Raw genomic sequence first — 25,964 nt, 5'->3', positions numbered from 1 at the left:
AGGCAAACTACCTTCCTTCAGCTACACACCCTGCTTCAGTCTAGGCTTCAGCCCCCCTTCGCCTTCAGCAGTTCCCTGCGTTTTCACGAGGACTGGGCTTTCCCCATGTGCCTCCATTTAATTCTATCAGTGCAGTCACTGGAAGGAGAAAGAGGCCAACACATCCATACGCACACAGTTTTAAAGGCTTGGGACCCGTTTGGAGAGGTAGATATTTTTATTCTGGTTAAACTATTCTAATTCCTGTGGATATTGTTTTATTTATGCCACAATATGAGATTAAATCAGGCCATGGCTTCCCAACAGGCAAACAAAGCGAGTCTAAACAAATGATATTTTTAAAGGCTTTTGGGATAAGAATAATTTTGAATCTAAAACATGTTAAAGTGACATTAAATAACAAAAAAAGCTTGCATTCATGACAAGTTAAACTCCCCTTTACAGAAGGAGATGCAACAAGTTCTGTCATTTTACTTTGTAAACCAAAAAAAGTCCTCTTTTTTATTTTTCTGTCTCCTGAACTGCACTTGGCCTTTCGAGATGGAGGCAAAACTCTCCCTGGCACTTACCCCCAACTCTCACACGTAGTGAATATTTCCCCTTGGGTGCTCTTTGTGTCGTGATATCTTAAAATAAATGTCTTTCTGTCAGGCATTGCTCTTATATAATACATGTTGTCATCTGGAGTGAGGCACAGTTGTGCATATTTAACCGGTTTGCTTTGTAATGCGTCGTTACAAGTGACCGAAAACATGGTACAGGAAGTTGTTTGTGTGCTTTTTTTCATTGCTTATGCAACTCCCAAGCAGAAAATGTTCTTGAGAGCAGATGGTACAGAACAGTCAATTGCAAGCGCCATTTTCCAGATGCATAGATGTTTCATGTCTACTTGAAGCCAGTTCAGATGGCTTCGTAAACCTGAGTCCAACTTTTATTTAACCCTTTACTGGGCCACCAGTCAAAGTGTTTCCTGCAGGAGTTTCAGTCCCTAATAAAAATAACCTGAATGCACAAGATCTGTTATGTACTCAGATGCTTAGCCGGAATCTGGGACATGGTGTTATGATCAGCAATTAAAATATTAATACTGTTTTTCTAGCAGGAATGTTGCAAGTTCAGCAACTGATGCATGATGTATGGTCTCCATGTGTTTCTCTCTGTCAACTTTCTAAATAGTATGTTGTTACACAGAGTGGCCAATATCTGAATTTCTTACAGCTTGACAAGGGGATTACTAGATAGTGAAGGCAAATTAATTTGCTTTCCTACAGAAAAGGTAAGAACTTCTTACCCTAGGGCAGTAACACAGTCAGCTCATGACTGCATGATACTGATAAACTACAGTTTACAACTCAGCAGGTTTCTTGTTTGATTTGGTTTTTTCACTTGCTTGGGTCTTTGGACTTTTCACAGTAGGCTTGTTGCTGCTGAACCATAGGCTTTTATTTGATAACAAATAAAAGTACTGTCCAATTTTTCTCCCTGTTGCACCCACAGAAATCTGTCTGAGATCATATGAGTATTATGGACTAACTTGGGGGGCATCCATGAAAGCCAGTCTGCAATCGTTGGCCAGACCAGTCAGTTTGTGAAACACAGTTTAGGTTTAGTTCGGTTCTGACTTTACTGTAAGGTGATTTGTGGATCCAGGGACTTGTAATAAGACGCTTGTTTCCATAATAACAAGACCAAATTGTCAGCTGTTGTCCATAGATGCTGAGAAATGGGCAAGTAACGATTCCTCCAAAGATACTGCCTGGTTATACAGTACACCTTGGTCAGAAGTAGGCAGAGAACCAGAGTCTGACATCTGATCCACTAAGCTTTATTGTTTTCAAGTACTTCCAACAAACTTTCAAGAAAGATGATCTGACCTGAGAAAGATAATGGATTTAGAAATAAAAGCTGAAGGAGAACATTTTTTATTCTGTCATCATTTAAGTTTTTAACTGTTTATTACATTCCCACAATGTGAAGAAATGAACCTAAAGTGAACTCTCAAAGCTGAGCAAATCCAGAAGTCAAACTGATTTTCCAAATCCCTGACTCCAGTCCAGGTCTTAAACTGACAGAATATAGAAGTTTGGAATGGATGAAGTCTGGCTTTTATGTTGGTAATACCATGTAATCCAAGCTTAGATACCCAGGTATGCTGATTGATGGTAAGAGGGGTCAGAAGGAACTGGTTTCTTTGGAAAACTTCGTGAAACAGTCTAGAACCACTCTATTTGTGAACAGGGTCCCCAGGGAAGTGGTCACAGCACCAAGCCTGTCAGAGTTCAAGGAGCCTCTGGACGATGCTCTTAGTCATATGATTTAGTTTTAGATAGTCATGCAAAGGGTGGGGAGTTGGACTCAATGATCCTTACGGGTCCCTTCCAACTTGAGGTATTCTATGATACTCTCCTTTTGAAGAGTCTTGCGTTTGTTATTAACCAGAATCAGGATACTGAAGTTGATGGACCTGATAGCACATTTCTTTGCAGCAAAATTTTGTCTCATTTGGCAAGAGGACAGGCGGTTCAGTGTCTCACAGAACAGCAGTAACAAAAAGAATTTATTCCTTGACCTCCTACTGAATGAAAGTTCAGAATTTTTGTGACACCATCGTAATCTTCAGAAACTCCTTCTCTCTGTGGGCCCCTCATGGGTTACAATATGAATAATATTTTCAATTTATAAAGAAGTTTTCATTTGAAGACCTCATTATTGATTCGCAGCATTATCTATTAGCCTTGCAGTAATGAGGGAGTTGCATATTGTCCTTTACTTTTCCAAGGGGGAAACTGAGGGGTGGAAAAAATAAGGGTTTGTCAAAACTGTGAGAAGTACCAACTTTATCAAAATGTGAGCCTTCTCTGAGAGAAGTTCAGTCTAGAAAGAGTCAAGTTTTCAGGTCAGGATCCAACCATGGCCTTTGCCGTTCAGTGCTCTTTCAGAACCAAACAGTGCTGTCAGGTTTTTCTTTTCGCTCCCTCTTGCTGCTTGGGCTGTGAAGCAAATTGCATGTACCGGACTGGCTTCTCAAGGCAGTAAGTGAAAAATGGCATTTTAAAATAATAGTTGCCAGGTCCTGCAGCTCAGAACTGTCATATTGCATGTTAAAAGCTCACTCCTTCCCAGAAGTGAGTTGTAAAAAGTAATATGAATATATATGTGTGTGTGTGTGTGTGCATGTGTCTGGGTCTGGGACAGAGACAGATTCCCTACCTGGAAATGGCTTGCTATTATTAGACATGCAGTTACCAGGGGTTATGTAAGACAATTGAAGCTCTGTTTTTTAACAGAGACATGATTCATGCTACTTGTAGTAACAGTAACCACCTCCAAACGAGACAGAAAGCAGACACAGACAAAAGGCTGAAGAAATCAATGCTGGCTGAACACAGCCATCCTCCTGATACCTTCTGCCTCTCAAACAGCCGTCGGGTTATCAGCAATGGAGGTTGATGCTAATTCCAAAGACTTCTGGAGTTACTGAGCACCTGTATCGACAGCGTTTGCAGGGGCTGGCTGAGGCTGCAGGAGCTGCAAGGGGGGACAGCGCTGGGCACACTTTGCCATGTTCCCAGCAATGTCTCCGGTGTTCTGCGGGAGGCTGAGGGAGCTGTGAGCAGAACTAGCACTCCTACTCTATTTTCTCAGTTACTCCTGCTGGGAAAGGCTGGAACCAAAACAACTTTTGGCTCCTCTGCAGTTAACACTTCTACAGTCATTTTTATAGTAATGTGGAGGGAGAGTCGAGACCTGGAGTAGCTTTGAACTTCTGCCAGCACTCTTCATTAGAGCAAATTGTGAAATCTGGTTCAACTAGAATAGCTCTGAGCTCCCCTACAGCTAAAATTCCTGATCCATCACCTCTGGTACTTCTTGGCGGTCATGGCAGAGATCAGAGTATTTGCAAGTGCCTTCATAATTTTGTTCATCTGGGCCATTTTCTTAAACAATTTCTGTTGGGAGATACCAGGAGTAAGGTAGCTGCCAGATTGTCTACAAAGATCCAGTCTCCTCCTCACAGAATTTCTTTCATGATAGGAAAAAGACTTATGTTCAGAATACCAAAGTGAACACCGGTGGGGTGCTTATTTACAGAGTGTCACCTTCCAGAAATAAAAGGTGGGGAAGTTGTTGCTGGGTCCCCTCAAGTTACTGCCATTCCCTACCATGTCTCCTCTTGGAAGACTGTGGATCTCCTGTAAAATTTCATTTCAGCATCATCTAAATTGTTCTGCGTAGTAACTTCTGCTGTCAAGGAAGAAGATGCTGAAGATTTGGAAATGGTCTTTTTAGCACTCAGAAGACAGCCCTCCTACGTTAGCAGAACTTATCCAACAACAGAGCCAACTGCCTTCAGTTTCATTCAAGAAAGTTTTGAAATGACCAGAGAAATAGCCTCTAGAGCCGCAGAAGAGAGCTGAGTACTGAATTCCAATAAATCTCAAGAGCTTATCATTTGCTAATACTGGAGTAAGAATAACAACAATTATTGCTGTGTTATTTTCCTTAATACATTATGCTGTATATACGGGACAGAGTAGAAATCACTTCAGCTACTATTAATGTTAGTAATCATTCTCCATCAGCCACATTGCATACAGTTTTGGGAGAAAAGTGAAAAATAACTCAGAGTGCCTTAAAAATGGAATTGTAGTCATATCCTGACTCTGCCTTCCTGGCACGGGGTATTTAAAACCCAGATCTGAATAACGCAGCTGGCACTGACATCTCTACATTTCAGGCACAGTTAAGAAAAATCCTGTTTTGATGCAGATGATACATAACTTTAAAAAGCAAATAATTATCACAAATATACATCACACCTCAGGACACATTGCTGTCAGTGACTTGACATTTCAAATGATGAGTTTCACAAATATGCATAACCATCAGATTTGATTGAACAATGTTTTAGAATAATTCACATGCCTATCTAGAACTTTTTTCATTGTGTTTTGGCACTGAAGCATGAAACAGGAAATCTACAGTGGGTTTCTCTTTGCTTGTGAGAAAGCAAACGCTTTGATCAGTTCTATGTACTCCAAGGCTGTAGTCAGTTATTCCTCAATGGATAATGAAACCAAAGCCCAGAGTGACTCTGTTTCTCTGTGGATCCTGTGTGATATTTTATATATAGTTTTTGACATAAATCAAACAAGCTTTCATTTGTATAGTTTGAGGCAGCAAGCACATGGGAAGAATGGTATGGGAAAACATGTTCATGGTCCTTTTTCACTGTGTTGGTTACTGACTCTTTAATGATTGACTTGCAAGGGAAATCTTCAGAGGCAGGAGACAGTCATCCAAAACAAACAAACAAAAAAAAAATATTCAAAATCATTTGAATGTTTTTTCCTGACTGTCAGTAAGTAACATGATTGTTTAGCTCAGCATTTGGGCAGTGGTGTTATAAACCTTTAAAACTTAAGGGAAAGATTCCTTGTCTCAGACCTTGTTCCTCAGAATGCATGCAAACACGATTTTTAATAGAAATCTTCCTCTAGTAAAGTCAGGCAAAAATCCTACAAGTTTCTTCCTCTCCTTACAAAACAAGTCATGTAATAAAAGCTAGTAAGAGGGAGGGATTCCATCAAGATGGTGCTAAGTTTTTTAGGGGTGGGAGGAGGATGTTCCATTTTTCTGTTTATCTGTTTGATAACCTGGCTCTTGGTGCTTGAAGAAACTAGATGTATGAGTGAAAGTTTCATTTCCTAGTTTACCTTGAGGGGAGTGGTTCTGTGACAAATGGATCAAATCCTTTGAAATTTATAGCTGGTGGTGTTCCATTGTCCTACATGGAATTGTACCTTAAATGAATGTAAACAGTGACTCACAGTTTCTGCAAGCAGCAAGCCACCAGAAAAACAGGATTTCATGACTTTTCCGCTACCATTTTGTATCATCTTCCATACTCAGGACAATGTACTGCTGACTCGTGATTGAGATCAGCTTTTGGCATAAAAACAACAAATTTGGTGGCCAGACATTGATGCATGAGGTGCTGTACCATTGTGACCAAGAGAGAGGGGCGTAGTGCAGAACCAGTGCCAATAACCTATAGCTGCATTAAATTGTGTTATGTGTTGAGATTATACAGTCCCTGCACGTAGGTGAAAATACGTCACCAGTTTGCCAACCTGGTTGCTGAAACATGGAGACTTTGAGGACATTCAGTACTTTCTTCAATTCACCAACATCTATGAGACTAAGAGTTTCAGGGTTTATGCCACAGTATTTGCAAGGACAGCATTCAATGAAACCAAAGCAATGTGTAGGGGAGGAGGGAAAAACTCAGCTCATTCTCTTCATATGCTTTCATTGTTTTTGTTCTTCCTGAAAAATAATGTCCTTTCAGATTTCGTTTGACATCTCCATGATGTTGAACAGATTCGGAGAAATCACCAATATTTTGACAGGGTTCCTTGGCAATGAAATGTTCATGAAGCTCATCTGTCATGAGCTAATCTGGCTCATCTAGCCAAAGCAGTAGCTTAGGCGGATATATTACTGTAACAGTTTAATTTCTACACATTTTCTCCATCTCTGGTGATTGCAGTGATGGCAACTCATATTTCAGCTGCAGAAACATTGGTAGTAATTGCAGCACAACTATACCTTTGGTTCTGTGAGAACCTTACTTAAGGTAGCAAGGCGGTGTCATGTTGTCCAAGTGCTGCCTTCTTGGTAACAAGGCAAAACTCTGCGCTGGCCATCTTCAGTGTTCATGGCTTCAAAACCTTAACTCTTACCTTGATCCCCTCCCACGAACTTTTTGAGTTTCACACCATAATGCTGATGCCTTGTAACCTGCAGTGTCAGCGCGTGGGTGCCTGAGGCTGTTCATACTCTCAAATTGCCTCAATAAATACTTGGTATCTGTAGAAAACTAGCACTCAAGACTCAGCAACACTAGCAGTATACATGTACTACCCACAAATCAGTCTGTTCCCTGGAAAGCTTATGTAGGTGCAGTTCCACTGAGCACAGAAGATTTACTCCATATTTGACACCAGCACCAATAAAATCATGACTTTATGTATTTGCCTCAGTCACACCCCACTTGAATAATTTTCTTTGAAAAGTATGTGGTTTCCTTCAGCGTTCAGATGTGATTGTGAAGGCTTCTTTCATAGTAGGAATATAAAGAATTCTGTGTTGTTATACCCAGCAATATTTTGCCAGAATAAGAATTTTAAAATAATAATTGTCTGTATAACTATATAGACATACATATATATGTGGTTACCACATATGTATATACCTATCTATATGTACAGTACTGTTTCTTCTCTTTACCATTTGTGAAAAGATATCTCATGGTCTGACACAGTGACATGGTTCAGTCTGGCATTACAAATTTCTGTATTCATTTGGATGTTTAGCTGAACGTTACATCAGAGATTTCAGTGGTCTGCTTCTGCTGTGATTAAGTCTACCAACTACTAGTACTCAGTTGCTTCTTCCCAGGTTATCAGTGATCTTCACCATTTCAAATCAGGTGCGCAAAGTCCAAACAGATGCTTAACACTGCCTAACTGTGCTTTACCCTGCTCTGCCCACAGCAACGTGCAGCCAAGAGAGCGACATACGCTCTGCTTGGGCACCATCTAACCTGTTTCTCTGCAGGTGTGGGGTTTATACACACAACACACTAAGCGTGATGAGATCTTCATTAATGGAAAATAGACAGCGCCCCAATTTATATCTTAAATGAGAGATAACTTTTCCAAAAGTTCAGGGTTGAGGCTTTGTACCACTGCCCAGGGTAGGAGGGGCCATTCAGCCTGGGGAGTAGAAAGGAAAGTCAGTAGGAGAAGAGTTATCCTTTTGGACCTTAGCTCTTAGGTATGGTTACATGTTGCATTGAGAATATTGCTTGCAAATAGAAAGAAATATCATAAGAATCAACAGACAAAAATGAGATCTGGAAAATGCCTATTCCAAGTGTCAAATTCAAACTTAAGAATTGTGGCTTAAGGGAAGTGAAATTCTATGGTATCAGATAAAAGGCAGCAAAAGAAGGGAAAAAGAAATGGATACAGACAAGTAATAGAGTGTTTGTGAGACAAAAAGTGGGAACATGGTGTAGACTTTACTACAAACTACATTGCTATTCCAGATTTCAGTAAGTACCCCTGGCCCTTCAGGGAGAGAGATTTTTTCCTCTAGTACTTCTGCAAAGATGTCCTTGTGGGAAATAGGCCTTTACCAGGCTAGAGCAGTCCAGCCTCTTTAAACAGTCTTTCTGCAAATTTCTAATCCATTAACAAATTAATTTCTGAATTTCAGGCCCAATTACTGATAGTGGACATACAGTGCTCCCAGTAGAATACAGAGATGAGCAGTTTTCTCTCATAAATGAAGCCCTGACTTGCAAAGAATTCATGCTATGGCCTTCTGATAGCGTGTCCTGCGCTGCTAAATTTTCATGTTTTCTATGGCACAAGTTCTGGCCTCTGTTGGAAGGGTGGTTTTTATGTCACAGTCCATCTTGATCTCTGTTTAAGACACTGTGGTTGGATATTTATCTATAGGTAGCCAACGGCCTAACCTTGTTCATGTAACATAAATGCCACAGTCTGCCCTAGTCAGAGGATGTACCTTCTTTTGATAAAGAAACAATAAAATACATCTGGAATAACCCACTTCACGCAGCAGATTGAATCACGTTTGTTGATGGCTAACACTGCTGTTCTCGTCTTCCCCTTCTCGTTGCCGCTTTAAGAATTTCACCCAAAATGCTACTCCCAGAGAGAAAAAGTGACCAAAAAAGAATTGCATTTAGCCTAGACAGCTCAGTCTGAAAATATATCATGACTGTGAAAGCGTCAATTAAAAGTGACCCCACCTTACTCAAGAGACCTGTACAATATGTGGATTAAAATCAGACATGCTAACTTCTGTGGCACTAGCAAGTTCTTATTTTCCATTGCCTCATGATAGACAGCACTGTGCCAGCACAGCAAATAAGAATAATCAGAAATAAGCTCACAAGAAGCTCATCTTTTAATTTTTTCATTACTAGGGATCGCACAAAAGGCAGAAGGAAGTAGACATCTGAAGATACCGGGGAAAAGAGTATTGTGGGGATAAAATAAATAGCAATTAACTAAAAAATTGAGTCCACTTGATCAGGACTCACTGAGAGAAAGTAACAGAAAAACGTGGTACCAAGTCTCAGGCAAAGAGAAAGAGCTGTTCTGCTGGTTGTTTCTTGCAGGTCAGACATAGGAGTGCCCCCAACAAACAGGGAATGTTGAAGGTGTTTGATGGTGTCTCTGAGCAGGAAGAAGTGCAGCCAGGGGGAGAGACAGAAACATCCTGTGGGGACCAACCCAGAAAAAGCAAATTTCAGAACCAAGCACCAGCAGGAAATTGATGTTTATAATATTTAAGTCATCTGTAAGGGAAATACTGTGATGGTGTGTTGTATAAAGAGCAGAGTCAGGCCAATGCTTGCTTATGTGTGTTTTAAGTAATATGATATGACAGACCACATCAGATCAATGGCGCTGATTAATGAACAGCTCTGGAAAGGTAGCTAACAAGAGATGAAAGGGTCAGGACACAAATTTCAGGAGGGAGGAGAAGGAGGATCAGTGCCTCAGAATATGGAGTTATGGTCCAGGAGCCCATTAATCATCAGCATTATTATGTAAAGTACCACATTTTCTCCTGACTTTATGCCCACCACAACTCCACTGAAGCCAGTATAGAATTGACCTAAAGTGTACATCTTAAATCACAGTCTGTAGTACATCACTGCTACCATAAAATGGACCCTCCTTAATAAAAACAGTAATACGATTAATGTTTCTTACACCCTCTAAATTACCAGATAAAGCTTGGGAAGAGCAAGGTGGAATAAAAGCATATATAAAATGCCCAAATTACTATCATTAGTGGAAATATTTAAGTAATAAGAGTCTGCATTTCTGGAATGCATTCATGCAGAAAACTTATCTTCCAAAATCTTAATTAAGCACACAGTACCTCATGGAGCAGAAATGTAATGCTTTCCTTTTCGGGATGGAGGAGCCCAGGTAGAGAGGGGAGAAGTTGCTTAACCCAGTGTCACACATCCCATTCCCCTGTTGTCCTGCTCGTCTCTCTTTTAGCCTGATCTTCTCACGGTCAAAAATCCTTTTCCTCTAATTTTCTCCAAGCTAGATTAAAACTTTTAGAAAAATTCGGGGTGATTCCTTCTCTGATGCACTCCCCATGTCTTCTGAAGCACCGTCAGCTTTGTTGATTTTATGTTCTTAAAACGCACCTATCAACTGCTGATGATCTCAGTACTTTATGCTCATCACACTGGAGAAAAAGAGATGTATCTTCCCAGGCCATAGCAAAAATTATGGAGAAAAATTAAGATATTTTAAGTGTTGCCTTTCACAGAGATTTTAGTGCCCAGATTTTGTAGAAGACTTTGAACAGCCCATCTCTAACAACTTGTCTGCCTGACCCTTGATGCGAAGCCAGATTGAGTGCTAGGCAGTGCTACAAGAGAGAGCCACTTGGATTGGGATCCCAGAGATTGGAAGAGCAATAATGACACAAAAAGAGAGGTGACAAAATATGCAGGATTAGTACATGCAGTTCTTAGGCTTCTCTTGTGTGAAATTAGGAGTGAAGTGAGCAGGAGTTCTGTCGAAGTAAAGACTAAAGACCTGATCCTGTGATTTTTCTGCTTCTACTACAAGTTAAAAATGCGTGTTAACTGAAATACTGGGCAGTCTTTAAGGCACACGGGATTTATGCCTTAAAAAGGTGAGCAATAGCCAGATAAAAGACAGACTGAGGTGTGCAAAGTGGATATAAGAAGCAAGGTCATCATTAACAGAACAGGTGGGGCGAATATGGAAGTGGGAAGGAGAGCTTGAAAGTAAGCCATGCTGAGTGTTAGCAAGGACTTAAATCTACAGAATCCTCGAGCGTTACTGCAACTTTGAAATTCAGCCCTTGGTAGTGGTCAAAGGTGTCACTGTTTTATGTAATTCTTTTGAGCTAACCTGATGCTGGCGTATGGTTCCTCTCCAAAGCCCTGGTGAAACTCAGAGGTTCGGGCTAAGTTGAGGATTTTTTTGTGTGTGTTTAAATTTACTCAATTTGCAATTCAAAGCAGACGCCGAGAGGGGAGAACCTACAAAAACTGGAATCAAAGAAAATGTTTGCTTGAGCCCCTGTGAAGAGTAGCTGCCAGGTTTCATGTAGCCTCTTGAAATCAGTATGTAGCATATATCCCAGTCACCAATAAACGTCATCATTACAAAATGCATAAATTGAACATAAAACCGAATGTATATTTTGTGAAGTACATTATTACAGTGTCATCTAAAATCCTTCATTGTGTCTGCTGGCGCTCATTCCAGTGTTCCTGCTGCACGAACAGTGGGGTTTTTTTTATTGTGTTGCATTTACAGACATAAATTCCAACTTGCACAGTGACATTAACTACCTGTGAAATAACAATTACATCTCTTATCATTTTTTGTTCACCTTCTTGATTTCTTTGATAAAGCAAATATTTGCTTTTCTTGTCTGATCAGAGTAGGCAAAATCATTTATTCATGGAAATAGCGCCATTGGCTTCACTGTGGGTAGGACTGAATATGCTGATGTCCCAGGAGTTCTTTGCATAAGTGAAGTGAGCAGGATTTAATTCTGTCCCTGGACATATTTCCAACATCCACAATGAGCCACCCAAAGATCATAAGAAGCTAGCAAAGGAGGAGTTCTGTTAGTCTAGAGAGGGATTCAAAGTCCCCCAAAAATGTAAATACTCCCAAAAACTTCGGTCTGGATGGTGAAATCACCCTCCAATAAATACTGGAGCTGAGGTTTTTCTTTGGATCCCTTTCTGTATTAGTCCGTTTAGTCCAACTCCCTCTTTAGCTCCGGAGATTTCAGACATAAAACTGCCGCTGAGCTGAATCTTTCCTAAAGGGCTGACAATAAGTTACTTCACTGGACTCAGCGCAGTAGACCCGGTGGCTGATAGGAGATAAGTGGGGTTTCTGCTTTAATATGAGCCATCATTTTTGTCAGCAAAAGAAGCAAAGGAGGATCTTCCCTTCCTTTTCCAGCCTTTCAGTCCTGAGGAAGTGTTTGTTGCTGCTCCGAACAGGACTAGCCTTGTTGTTCTGATGAGATGCACTTGAGTGCCAAGTTTGTGCTAGCTCTCCATCACTGCTCCCTGCTCATGCCATTAGAGTGAGCAACTTCTCAGAATGAATCCTACTGATAGCGCTTTGCTGGCTGATCCTCCCTCTCCTCCTCACTTCACCAGAATAGGTTGCATGGGCAGACTGGGGTAACCGGGGACTGACTCTGTTGTTCTTTGCAGCCAGGGCTGGAGGGATTGAAGGGGGAAGAATTCAGCCCTACCGGGCTGCAGCCAGCTGTACTGACAGCGGAGAATGCCAGTTAACATTGCAGCAAGTTTTCTTGCTCTCAGTAAATAATTATTATTTCCCCCTGACCTTTCCTTTTGGTTCTTTCTGGTACAGACACAGCCTCTCTCTGTTCCCTGCCCCAATGAACGTCTGCACTAGGTCCAAGGCTTGGAGTAATTTACCTGAAGAGTGATACCATTTGGAAACCACTGTAAGTATATTTTATCTCTTATAAAAGACTTCTTGTTTCAGCAAAAAAAGACATCTTTAAAAAACAAAAACAAACTGCAGCACCTGTGAGCATTACTGATGAGGGTAAGCTAAGTTTTGCTTTTGAAATTTGCAAGGAAATACGTGGGCAAAAAATATGTCAATAAAAAACTGTTAAATATTTAAGTCATAGCCTCACAGCATAGTTCAGCAATGGCTGGTTTGATGTGCTTGTATCTTTTAGTTTGGCAGGTTCTCCCTGCTTACTGCTCTAGTTCGTGCTGTTCTAGTTGGTTCATCCATGTTTGTCTTCAGAGTGTTTATTTTGGTTTTTATTCTTATTACTTTTTAATGAGACAACTTTCCTCTTGTTGGTGTTTCATGCAATACAGATTGAATTTACTGCAACTCCTTAAAGGTTTACGCTGTTCTTTCTGGGCCTTGAGTCATTTATGATTTAAGGCCATTACAATTTGGTAGATTTGGCTGGATTACATAGGTAAAGTTGCCTGAGAGAATTTTGACTTTGCATTGTGGTTTTATTGTGCTCTGAAATTGTCAATTGCCTGTTATTTGCACCTTTTTTCCCTGTAGATCTCATATTTTTGATTTCTTATGATCGATTCTCAGTGCTTGCCATTATTGTTGCAGCGTTGTGAGAGCCGAGATGCTCTGAGGTTGTAAGTCAGGCCTAACTTTCATGAGACTTGTGGTTTAGATGGAAAAAATGGACAAATTTGGGGGGCATATAAATCCCACTTCAGGCCTGAAACAGACCCTACAAATTTCAATCTTAGTTTAACTTATTCTCCAAGTTTAATTTAATTATGTTAATCAGTCTCTTGTAAGGGATTTTGGAGTTTATTTTACTTTTCTGTGTTGATTAAATTTTCCAGGCTTTTATTGCACTAGAACATTGGGCCTCTCTTGTCAGTTCTCCGTGCTTCCCATTCTTGCTCTACAGTGTTCTGCTGGGATTTCTCTTTCGTATTACATTTTATGGCGATGTTTTCAGGAGTTTGTGTTTTCCATTGTATGACACAAACTTGCAATCAGAGATTTTAAACAAACTGCCAGTCATGTAGCTGTAACAGCATGAAGATCAATGTGGCTGCAAATCATCAGAGAAGCTGTGTGAATATTCAGGCAGTCAGCCTGTGCAGGACTTTTTAACTACTGAAGCAACACTTCTGGCAGGAAAGCTGGGATGGCTCAGGTGGTTTAAAGCGAGCTTGTCTCAGGAAGCTTCACCCTCAGCTCTGGCATTCGGTGTGCCCTGAATTTTGAGGTGAGGTCGCTGGGCACATTTCAGTGCTTTTTGCTGGTTTTGGGGCTTTTTTTTTTTTTTTTTTTTTTATATTCAATGATTGTACTCATCTCTCTCTCTCTTTCACTTTGTCAGTTTCTAAATATGTATTGTCAATGTCATGTCTGGAAGAGACACAACAGTGGCAGTGATAAGCACTGATACCAGGAGCTGTGTTAGTCGCACACAGGCAGAGGAAGAATGTGCAGCAGAACACTCGGGGAAAAATATTGCTTGAAATCAAACGTGAACTATTTTCACACTCTTGTATTTTTAGGATCTGAAAAGCCAGGGTTTTTTTGTAATTATATACAGTCTGTGTGAATTACTAAGGTTACAGATGAACTGTACACCAGTGAGTTAAGTGCAGTGCTTGGGCACTACAGGCATCTCTGACCTGACAGCACTTACTAGAAGGTGATGCCATATCTGTGAGGAGGAGAAATAATGCCTGGAACATGGGTGGGCAGACTCAGCCAGCAGCAGCACTTGTAACAACATCAGCAACCCTGCGGTGTGTTCCCCCTGTGCTGTTTAGTATGCAATGAACAAAGGTCCGGTTGGTGACCCAGCCCTCCCTGTATTCAGAGGCTGAAAACTGCCTCATTATTGTTCATTATGTAGTATTATTCTCATACAGTCACATTATCATAGTTTCCCCTGAGAGCCAGGATGCTACTGTGGGTTCTGCGCAGCTACACTGGTTCCTATACCTGAGCTAATTTGTTTATTGCTAACCCGGTGTCTGCAGGACAGAGAGCTGTTCCCTGTGTAAGGGGAGGTTCAAGAGTTAGTTATAGCTGCTGTGTAAGAAGTACAACAACATACATTGCCTGTTTTTGACAGAGACCTGGTTTGATGGCCCTGCTGCAAGAACGTGTTAACTCATTGAGGAGAAATTCATTCCAAACTCAAGTAATGGTTGCAAGGGAGATACATGCGAAGAAATCATGTGTAGAGAGCAAGTGGAGGGTTGGGGGAGAGAAGGCTGTATGCAAGAGTGGCAGCAAGAGGGGGAAGCGTAGCAGTGGTTTTAAAGGCATCCCAAAGCTCAGAGGTAGTAATTAGTTTATTAACAGCTTTGAGGTTAGGACATCCAAAATATTACCCGTTCTCCATTCAAATTAAACAGAAAGAAGCCAGTTCTCTTTTGCAGCCAGTGTCCAGATCATTGCAGTCACTGCAGCATTGTGAGTTGTCCACCACTTGAGACCTTGTTGTACGATAGTGTAGTGTTAAGGTACGTGGAAAGGAGGGAATGCCTCACTGCGATGAAGATACTGACAGAAAACAGAAATAAAAAGATGGCAGTGATGTTACATCTTGCTTTACACATGAGCTGGAAAGTGCTGCTACACACAGTTCAGTTCAGGGATGACAGTTAGCCTTGATATTAGGTACTGGAGAGCACACGATCAAGAAAGAAGAGAATATATTTTAAGTAGTGTAAATTAATATAATGAGAAAATAACACAATAAATATAAGTGAACACTGAAAGTGAATACCAACTAAAGAAAAGTACCTGGACATAGGATAGAAAATTTACAGAGATGGAGTAGGTAGGATGTTTAGAAATGGACTGGATAAATCTCTTACCAGTAACAAATCAGTAGCAAATATGAATTCTGCAGTGACCCTCAATACTCAGATTAGCTTAGAAAGGTCAACATCTTTTCTGTCCCCAACTTCTGGGAGTCTGTGCATCAGGTCCGTATGCACAAGTGCCACGTCTTTGCTATATTGGCCGTCTGCTGTCCTTCACAAGAAGCAAAGATGATGATGACCCTCTGATAATTTGTAGAATGAGTGCAGTATTTGGAAGCACTTGTAATGCACCACAGGTGTGCGTAGAGAAAGAGCTCAGAGATAACGAGATCAGAATGGAGCCCCTTGCTGCAAGGGCATGTTCCCAAGTCTTTTGCAAGTAACTTGCGACTTTTATTGCTCATACTAACAAGTAAATAGCAAACTTCTTGTTTCCAGGATTAGTCTGTAGAGAAGAACATAATCACATGAACTAAAGTAGCAAGGTAGACTGACCCTTACCACTGAAATAATCCCACAGGACTGCCAATCAATGAAGTCCAGGGATGGTACATAAATAGGTATAATTTGGGAAGGTTCCACAAACAATATTTATTGTTTTCTTTTCATTCCTACCCCTGTGCTTTCAGGGTTTTTGACATAGCTATGACAAGTCATACTCTTCCACAGTTAGTGTGCCATTTTACCTTCTGGAACATGGAGATATATTAGAGAGCTCACTGATGGAAGTGTTCATAGAAGAAGTGTGCAATCAGAAAAAAAAAATTAGGTTGGAAGGGTCCTCTGGAGGTCTCCAGTCCAATTCCCTGCTCAGAGCTTCCAAGTTGGATTAGGTTACTCAGGGCCTTGTTCAATTAAGTTTTGAAAATCTCCAAGGATGGAGATGCCACAACCTGATCCAGCGCTTAACAACTCTCCCTGTGAAGACTATAACAATAAGATAGCAATAGAAGTAGACTATGTAAGTGAATGTAAGAATATTTAATTAGAATATATAGGTGAAGATCATAGCAATAGGAGCTTTCTGTGTGGGCGATAAGGTAGAACAAAAGGATAACAATTTACTTACAGCAATAGCAGGATTTTTCTGGCTTTGCCCATTGTCCTTTTCTGGCAACAGCAGTCGAACATTGCAGGTTGAAGAACCTTGTTTGGGTTTCTTCATAGGTAGTTTTGATCACAGTGTCCACAGGATTATTTTTTTTTCTGAAAGTTTTCTTTAGATCCTTAGCTGACTTGGCTGTTTTCCTTACTCAGCCTTCCTCATGTGGAAGCCTGAATTCCTTTCAGGTGGTACTGAGATAGAAGACGCCAGGGAGACCTTATAGCAGCCTTTCAGTACCTAAAGGGAGCCTACAGGAAAGCTGGAGAGGGACTTTTTACAAGGTCATGTAGTGATAAAACAGGGGGTAATGGCTTTAAACTGAAAGAGAGTAGATTAGATGTCAGGAAGAAATTCTTTCCTCTGAGGGTGGTGAGGCCCTGGCACAGGCTGCCCAGAGAAGCTGTGGCTGCCCCCTCCCTGGAAGGGTTCAAGGCCAGGTTGGACGGGGCTTTGGGCAACCTGGGCTAGTGGAAGGTGTCCCTGCCCATGGCAGTGGGGTTGGAACTAGATGCTCTTCAAGGTCCCTTCCAACCCAAACCATTCTATGATAATTCTGTGAGATGCAGGGCATGTCTGAACAGTGTTAAGAGAAACAAACTGTTGTGAAGAGGTATCGCCTCTAGCACCAGTCAGCACCATTGCTTCTCTTCCTACCCTAGTGAGCACAAGTCACCAAGCTGCAGGACTCTGACGTGGAAGAGTGATGATACCAGAGCATCTTGATAACATAGGGTCAGCCTTAAGATCAAAGTAGAAAACAAAACAGATTTAGAAAGGAAGAACCAGGGGCTGCTGTGCACAGCCTCGCTAGTGTCACTACCTGTTGCTGAAGTACTTTTTAACCTGTCCCTCTAATGAGTTTTGAAGGCCTGGGAGGCACACGTGGGATCAGACACACAATGAAGCATAAGTCAGTGCTTGGTCTAACAGCCCAACTGTGGCTGTGCTAGCAGCCAACAAGTCGTGCTTACTCAGACCCTGCAAATAACAACAGCGTCCTGCCCAGGGGAGGCAGCTTTGTGTGTGGATAGAGCTGGAGTCAGAGGCTGCATTCTGAGCATGTAACTTGGGTTAACTCTGAGCTGAGTACAGACCTTAAATATGATGATTCAGCTTCCAAGTGCAAGGGACTTAATTACCTTGTGCATCCAGAGCCTAACCCTACATACGTCCTTTCAAGCCTGAACAAAAAGCCGTGCTATCTGAAAGCTTCTTGGGTAGCAGCGCTGTACAAAACCACTGCTTTATACATTGATTCTCTGCAGCCCCCGGTGTGTGCTGCCTGCACATGGGAAAGTCATGGGATCTGGAAATGAGGCGTGTGAAGGTGTGCCAGAGTTCGTATGCCAAGGATCAACGCAGACTGTTACAAACAAAACATATGGAGTCCGTACACTTTAAAATACATGTGCCCGTATACAATCTCTGTGTCTTATGCATCCTCATCCGCGTAGCAGGAGATGGATCCCGGTGACAGAACGGAGAACAGACTGAAGGATGCCCAAGCTTGGAGTGATGAGATGCTCTGTTTACTCCTCAGGAAAAAAATGTGCTTTTAAATGATTTTGTTTTCCTTCTATTTAAAACGGAATAAATCAGTTCAGCCCTTTGCTATACCTCTACAACTTTAAGGAAGGTTCATTTAGTCATCTGTTGATTTAGATTCGATTAGACTTTAGCCCAGTATATTTTGAGCACATGGATTATATCCGTGGAGGATACAGCAGCAGTACCATCTGCCCATCCCGTGGCGTGGGGATTTTTAGCCCCAGTAATCCAAAACACACCAGAGCTGCCATCACCTGCGGAGTTATCAGCGTGACCCTCCATTGGCGTTGGCTCACCTGCAGGGCTCAGCCCCCCTGCAGCACCCCAAAACTTTTTGCAGCGTTTTGGCAGTTTCGGGGCATCCCTTCAGCACCGGGCAGCCCCAGGCAGGTGCCAGCGGCCGACTGGGCCCAGCACCTCCTGCGGGGCCTTTGCGGGGAGGGGGGGAGGATTTGTTTTATTTCTTTTGGGTCCGTTAAACTTATTATAATTACAATTTTTCATCCCTCCTCTCCCTGAACTTTCACGTCCCGGCCGAGGAGGCACCTCGCGAGCAGGGCCGCTGCCCGGGGTGGGCGGCCAGGCCGGGCCGGGCCCAGGCGGCTGCTGCCCCCCGACGGCGGCCGCCGGGAAATGGCGCCGGGTCCCGGCCCTGCCCCGGCCGGGCGTGCCACCCTTACATAATGCTTTTATGTAACCGGCCGGGGCCAGGGGCTCTGCTCTCCCCTGCCCGGTGGCCGGCCCCCTCACTCCTTCTTGTCCCCCCACGCCCCCGCGGGAATGAGGCTTTTCTTGCTGTAAGATCGAGTTGCTTAAAAACTGAGAGGCCAACCCAGTCCTCAAAAATCATGTTGTGGCGCGTCAGCCGCGCGCTGCCCTAGGTGGGGTGCGTGTGGGGAGAAGGGGCTCCCGCCTTGGCCCTTCAGGGGGAAGAGTCCGTCCCTGTCGAAAGGGGCTTTGCCAGCAGACGGGGAGCCAGGACCACACGCGTGGGACCTGGGCGGACACGGGGCAGGGCGGCCTTGGCTCCAGCGGCACCTCCATGCTCTGGGATGACCCTCGCTCGGGCCAGACGCTACCCCAAAACCATGGTCACCCAGCGGCGCGAGGTGCCGCCTGGAGAGGGGCCTGGTCGTGGGGCGACAGACCACTGCTCGCGCCTCGGGTGCCAGCGGGAGATAACGGCGTTTTATTTGGACAGCTTCGGCCTCCCCGGCTCCTGCTGCTCGCTTGCAAGTGTGACCATGGCCCTCCCGGTGCACAGCGGGAGCTGCTGGAGGTTTACCCGGGCACCACCATGGCCACGGCCTGGGTCAGGGCAGCCCGGCTGGAGGCTGTGGCCTGAGCTGGCTGGGCGGCTACCTGCCTCGGAGAGCAGAGGAGGGAGTGCCTTCATCTGTAAAACAGAGGGGAAACAGTGAAATGTGGGTGCTTGCCTCCCCGTGTTGAGTGCTCGCTGCGTCATTCGAAGCCCGCTACTTCTCTTTGTGCCTCAGTTTCTCCGTCTGTGAACAGAGGTGGTGATTCCCTACCTGCTTAATGTGAGGCTTGATTCCTTGCGTTTACAAAATGCTCAGAGGTCCTGGATGGAGGGACGCGTTGAGAGCTCGCATGCACTGTGCTCATAGCCTGTTCTTCCAGGCTCCAAATCTTCATGCTTTACTTAGATGGCCTCTGCATCTCAAAATTACTTCAGTGCTTTTCCCTACGAAACAAGTCTCTGCACTGATTCATTCTGAACTTGCATATTTGTTTGCTTTTCAGACAATTCTATTACATTTCTGTATAACTCTCTCTATTCAGAATGCTACAGCCTTGGTTAATATTTGTCAAATGTAGCTCCGACTGTCTAAACCACTGGGACGAGTTTCATTTTATATGTCATCAGTAGGGGCAGAATGAGGAGCTTCATGCTTGGCCTATTTGCTGTAACACAGTCTCAGGGCCATTGCATCAGAGTCAAAACAAGGAGCAGCTTGTTTCCAAACAAGAAGCATGGAGGAGAGTCTTCTCTGCCTCCTTCCCTGTAAGGGAAAAGAGATGAGAGAGGGGGGTGGTAAGGGGGAAGAAAGTTATCTTTAACAGATTCTAAAAATGCCTTTTCCCAAATACGCAGTCAGTCCCTTCAAAGGTCTCTTTGTTTATTTTCAGGAAGAAACCCAAGACAGCTGAAAACCAGAAGGCGTCTGAGGAGAATGAGATTACTCAGACGGGTGCATGCAGCGCCAAGCCGGGCCTTCCCTGCCTGAACCTTGAAGCTGTTCTGTCTCTGAGCCCGGCCCTCATCCACTCACCACATTCACCAACAAACCTGCACGCACACACAGGGTCATCTGATTGTGAGTACACCAACACACTGCTGGGTTGCGCCGGGGTTCTTGAAAACACGCTCTTTACTGCGGACCAGGTTTTCCAGTTGGATGCTCTTTCCATTATGGCACGAGCACGACTTCCTCAGGGCTTACCTTTTCCCATCTTTGGGAGTTACCACTGGAACAGAGCGTTTTGTGTTAAGGTCATGATAATGCAATCAGCCAGAGGAAGCTGAGAGCATGTTGTCGGGTCAGGTTGCTGCTTCTTATGAATTAAAAAGGGAAGACCCCTCAAGCGTGTCTCTTTCCAACTAGAGCTGTAGGAATTCCTCTCCAGGTAGTCACATGCTTCTCATTACCCAAGCATATCTACTGACTGGGAATTTTTAGCTTGTGCTGTATTACAGTGGGAGAAAACAAGTGTCTCGCTTCGACAACCAGGATTGTAAAGGATTTCCACGAAGAAAGGGGGGAGTGTTTTGTGGAGAGGATCAGTCTGTGAGAGTCTGGAAAATCTTTGTAGACCTGCGTGGTTGTACCAGTTTAAGGCCCTTGTTTTGAGTGCATTCACTTTCAGATTACTCAGCATGGGTTAATTGGCCTGTTAAAAACGTTCTTTTCCATTTTGCCAAAAAATACAAAAATAAGGGAGGGAATGATTAAAACTGGATTTTGGAAAGTCAGAACTTACCCTGTCAGCTCTTCAAAACATTGTCATTTCACAGTGGTCCCTCCCTAACAGTCTCTTGGGCAAGAACGTGCAGGGTGATGTGAACCTCATCATTCACTAGTTTTAGAATATGTAGTTTACCTCTTCTGTGGTGGTTTTAGGATGTTGTAAAATTTACAAGGGGGAAAAAAAGGAGAAAGAAAGATGATGACACCAGGTTTCAAGAGCTCAGAAGCCAACCAGACTTTGCAAAGGCCTATAAAAAAAATCAGGGCATGACAATAAAAAATCAGATTAAAAAGTATGTATATCCTTTTCTTTTTTTAATTTAAAAATCCAGCCTCAGGGCCATGCTTGGAAGCAGCCGGGTTATAAGGATCATCACTATCAAAATCACTTTAGCTGCAATTCATTCCTGTTGGCTTCTGACTTTATTCATTATGAGCTTCTTCTAGAGATCTTGATTTTAATAGAGCTGGTAAACATTGGGGAGACTTTCCTAAATCTCACCTGGTGATTTGGGGAGAAGAAAGAGATGTGAAACAATTGAGCAGCAGGCAGCATGCAATTTAGTATGTACAAGAATTCTCTTCAAATTGGAGATGTCAGGCTCTTTGTTAAAACTGGGGTACAGTTTTGTCTTGTAATGTTTTCTGAAAACAAAAAGCTTGTGAAGAGATGCAAAAAATGAGCAGAACGACAAGAAAAAATAATCCCTGTTTTCAAACAAAGAATCTCTTTATCCCATTCACAAAGATGAAAGAGTTCATCAGTAAATGGGATTTGAAACCTCACACTGATGTTTTTTGACAGTACAAATGGAAACCCATGAAAGCAACCTTAGGACAGAGGCCAGCAGGGGTTGTATGGAACTTGGAGAATGAACTCCTGCTTTTGCTTTCTGGGGTGGCCAAGTTCAGGGGTGAGGAATATTGGCAGAGGGCAGTAGGAGGAGGTGGAGCCTGCAGCTCTTCATGCTCTACCTGTTCTGTGGACAAACAGAGTCTTTTAGACCCCAAAGTTTTTAATGTCTCCAAATCACCTTCCATTCCTACTAAATTCACAATAGCAGCATGAATAAACTACAATCCCAGGTTAGAAGCTCCTTTCACTCAAGTTGGGTTTTCTGGAAAGAAGTTTAATACTAATTTCAGCATTAATATTGTCCTAGCTCAGGAACTGTTGAAATTTAGTTCCCAAAATACAGTTAGAGTCCTGCAAAAATTCAAGAAATGGTAAGACCTCTTGTGGTGTTGACCTCTGTTAGTTGATTCCATGTGCTTTGAAACCAATGGACAAACTCCCGTTATTTATGATGGGTTATAGCCTTTATCAGGCTGTATTTGTTTGGGGCGGTATGCATATCATTAGTGTTTGGCGTGCGCTTGCAAAATAGCTATGCCAATTTCTCACATGAACTAAAAATGAAGCATGATGAATATTTACTGCATGTTTACTACAGCCATATCCCGTGTTATGTGGTATTTTTTTAATATTGCCTCAGTCTTTAGTGCTGGAATACATTCATTGACCCAAGAGGTTAATACTTGTGGCTCTCAACATTTAAAAATGGGCTTCCCTGTCATTACAAACTCCTCCTCACCTCTTGCCTCCCCTGAGTTTTGGACTGATTCTTTCCCCCCGCCCTAGAATCCCTCCCTTTATCCTTCTCTTCCCCTCCTCTCAACTTGGGGGCCTGTGGTGATGCTTCACTTCTTTGGGCCAGCAGCATTGCTTCTCCTCCCTTGCCCAGACCACAGCTGAGCACATTATATTTCATTGTCAAAGGGCATTCTTCATTCTGGTGGGGAGTTTTCTAATGGATGGTAAGTAAATTAAAAATACTTAAAAACTAGGATTAGACAGGAAGTTTGAGAGGAATTTTCATTAAAAATGCCAGAAAAACCCAGAAAGAGTCAGCATGGTAGGGTTTATCAATTCTTGGAAAAATGCACTGATGTACACAGATGGTTCCATAAACCCTCATTCATGTATCTGGAAAAAAGACTTGGATTTTATGGGCCACCTATTCAAATCAGTTTGAAATCTTCACTGACCATTTTGCGTGCACAGTCACTAGTGCTTGGCAGAAAACACCACCACATATTTATTATGAGAAATATTCAGAAACCAATCTACTTTAAAAAATCAGGGTGCTTTTGGAATGATTCAGATCAAAATACTTTTTCCAAGCATAAGAAATAAAAGCTCTATGATAGCCATCTGCTCCTCAGCTGTAAAAGGCAGAGGTGAAGAAAGCCTAAGCAATAGTCTGAATGCCAGTCTTCCTGAAATGAGTACTTAGCAAAAAAATCTGGGTAAAGTCATATGTGATATATAACTTAATTTAGGGCTTAATTCTGTAGTGTGGTACATTCGACATGCTGTTTCTGGTGCCACTTATTCCCAATGAAATTGCATTACTTCTGACCCTTGTAGGTCTGGGTCCTAGATTTCTGGATTTGAACGTTATGATATATTTCCAGCGCAGATGAATCCTTGAAGCAAAAGCCAGAACCTGGGATGCGTTGTGTCCAGCTCCCATCTCTTTCGGTCTTGGGAAATGCTAGCTCACGCAATACAACTGGAGAAACAAGTTAGAGGAAGAGGTGCTTCCTGAGGTAACTGTTTTCATGTAGGACTTGGCAGAAAAAAAGCACCACTTTGAACTAATTTGGAATTAAGTCATAAGTGAGCTGATAGAGCTCCAAATGAGTTATACCTCTAGCTACTCAGCTGTCACAAACAGATGTAGCTGCTTACCCAGAAGAAAGGTGTTTGTGCAAAAAGCTACAAGGACAAGCATGGAGGGACAGGTTCTGGAAAGGTTACAAAGAAGGAAAGCATATGAGATTGGTGCTATTTGCAGTTTTCCACATACTTTCTTGCTTATGGATAGAGAATGCATGAAGTTGGTAGGGTCCTAGTTCAAAGGCTGAACTGCCTCAGGTAAAGCTTCTAAAGATTTTGCTGAGAGGGAGGGAAGTCATCAGGACTTGGCTGTATTTAAACTGATTTGGTCTGGACAGGCCGCTTCAGGAGCCCTCCAGAAAGCATCTATAACTATATATGTTTTACAAGTGCCAAGAGATAAGATCATTTTGGCAGAAACTTTCACGAGTTCTCAGAGATACAATCAGACAAAAACTTCATTCAAGCTCTGATGTATGCATCTTAACAGATGTGTCCAAACTCAAAGGAATCCCACGGGAATAGTGCAACTGAATCTCTTTGTCTCTATTGATAGTTAAAAGAGTTATTCTTAGACACTGGATGGTCCATCTGTGATGGAATTTGTTCCAGACAAGGGAAAAGCAACATCTTTGCGAAGAGTTTCCATGGGACTGAGAGGCAGGTTGTACAATCATTGGAAAAAACGCTGAAGCAATTTTTATGATTTTAGAGAACACAGAATTCTTGCAGAGACCCGAGGTTCTGGTGGGGAATGAAAGTTGAGAAGGAAAGTGAGGCACGGCTAATTTTTGAAAAACCCATGAAACAATCATTGGCAAGACGTTGAGATGGGGGAGGACTTTCTAAAGCTTTGTTTTAGCAAGGGACCGGGGAGTTTTTATGCATTAAATAGAATACACTTTATAAACAGTGTTGGTGATGGGCCACATCTGAACCTTTTGTCCATACATGCTCAAGTGACGTGGCTGTCTTGGCCCAATTCCAGCATTTTTTAGCTTTCACAGGATGGGAACTTTGAGGCGGTCTGTTTTCTTTTTCTCCTTCTAAGTTCTAATTTTTGTAGCTTGATAGCCTTCCAGCACAGTGGGGAAAGGCAGAGAGGGAACCTCACAAGCTTCCTGAACTCCACAGAGCATTGAGAGTGGATGTGGAAACTCTGGGTTTTCATTTTCCTGAGTAGCTAGAGGAACCCACCATTCCCTTCCCATGAATCAACAAGTTTGATTTGCCTGGGGCAAATATAGAGGCTAGATGGATCTGAAGATTGTTTGGCCTCATCTTTACGTTTTAGGTGTCCTGTGTTTCTCTTCGAGGTTCTGTGGCAGGAAGAGGACGGTTGCGTGCCCTTATGGTCTTCCCTCTGCCTCTGTGGCTGTGATTCCCTAGGAGCTGCTCTGGAGCTTTCGAATGATCTCCACTCTAGAGGGGAGGAGGGGAGCCCTGATTCTACCAGCTTCCTTGTGTTCAGGGTCAGGCAGTATGTCAATAGTCATTGCATCTGTATTTTTGCTAGTCTATGTATGGTATGTGTTAGCTAGTGCTGAATATTTTTAGGTTGTTTTTGGTGACCTAAGAAATGATGTATGTTTAGATATCTATTTTAGATGATATAATAACGATACAGGCCTTTTCTGTAGCAAACTAAACTGAAAGCAAGGACACTGATAGCTCTCAAATACTGATGTCGTGACACTTACTTATACTTCTGTCTTGCAGAACATTTGAAATTTTGTTTCGTAAATGCTTCTCTTTTTAACAGTCATAAGTGGTTTCTAAGTCCTGTAGGTTTATATTTCTCTTTGTAAGATTATAAAAGAAATATCAGCCAGGAATGACTTGTGTTTTCATAGAAGCAGATATATGTTACTTGAATTGTGTAGAGACAGAACTAAGTACAAGTACAGTTGTAAACTGTAAGCTGAGCTCACCCTGCCTCTGTTAAAAAAGCCATCACAATACACTGAAAAATTGACGGTGTAAAATGTTGTACTACTGATAGGAACTGGTCTCTATATTCCTAATCAGTACACTAAGTGAGTTTTGTCAGGTTGGTCTCTCGGGCTTTTCTTCTCATGAGAAATGACTAATAGCATATGGTACTTTAGTTAGGAAGTCAGTGAGTATGTTTTCAGAAGCAACCGTGGAGCCTAAGTTTCACTGATGCATCAATCACATTTATAA

The 25,964-nt window shown here is 42.5% G+C and overlaps 1 protein-coding gene across 13 annotated transcripts in view; it reads left to right on the top strand.

Moving 5' to 3' along the window:
* ZBTB20 (zinc finger and BTB domain containing 20) overlaps window positions 1–25,964 on the top strand; it is a 492,314-nt gene that overhangs the window by 445,228 nt on the left and 21,122 nt on the right. For all 13 annotated transcript variants that reach the window (XM_074852862.1, XM_074852854.1, XM_074852881.1 and 10 more), the window contains 2 exons: window positions 12,507–12,603; window positions 20,259–20,446. The gene's annotated coding sequence lies outside the window, so the exon portion shown is untranslated. The remainder of the gene's footprint in view (window positions 1–12,506; window positions 12,604–20,258; window positions 20,447–25,964) is intronic.

This window comes from Strix uralensis, chromosome 2 (genome assembly GCF_047716275.1).
Source record: "Strix uralensis isolate ZFMK-TIS-50842 chromosome 2, bStrUra1, whole genome shotgun sequence".
Classification (NCBI taxonomy): Eukaryota; Metazoa; Chordata; class Aves; order Strigiformes; family Strigidae; genus Strix; species Strix uralensis.
This window is presented reverse-complemented; position numbering and strand designations above follow the sequence as displayed.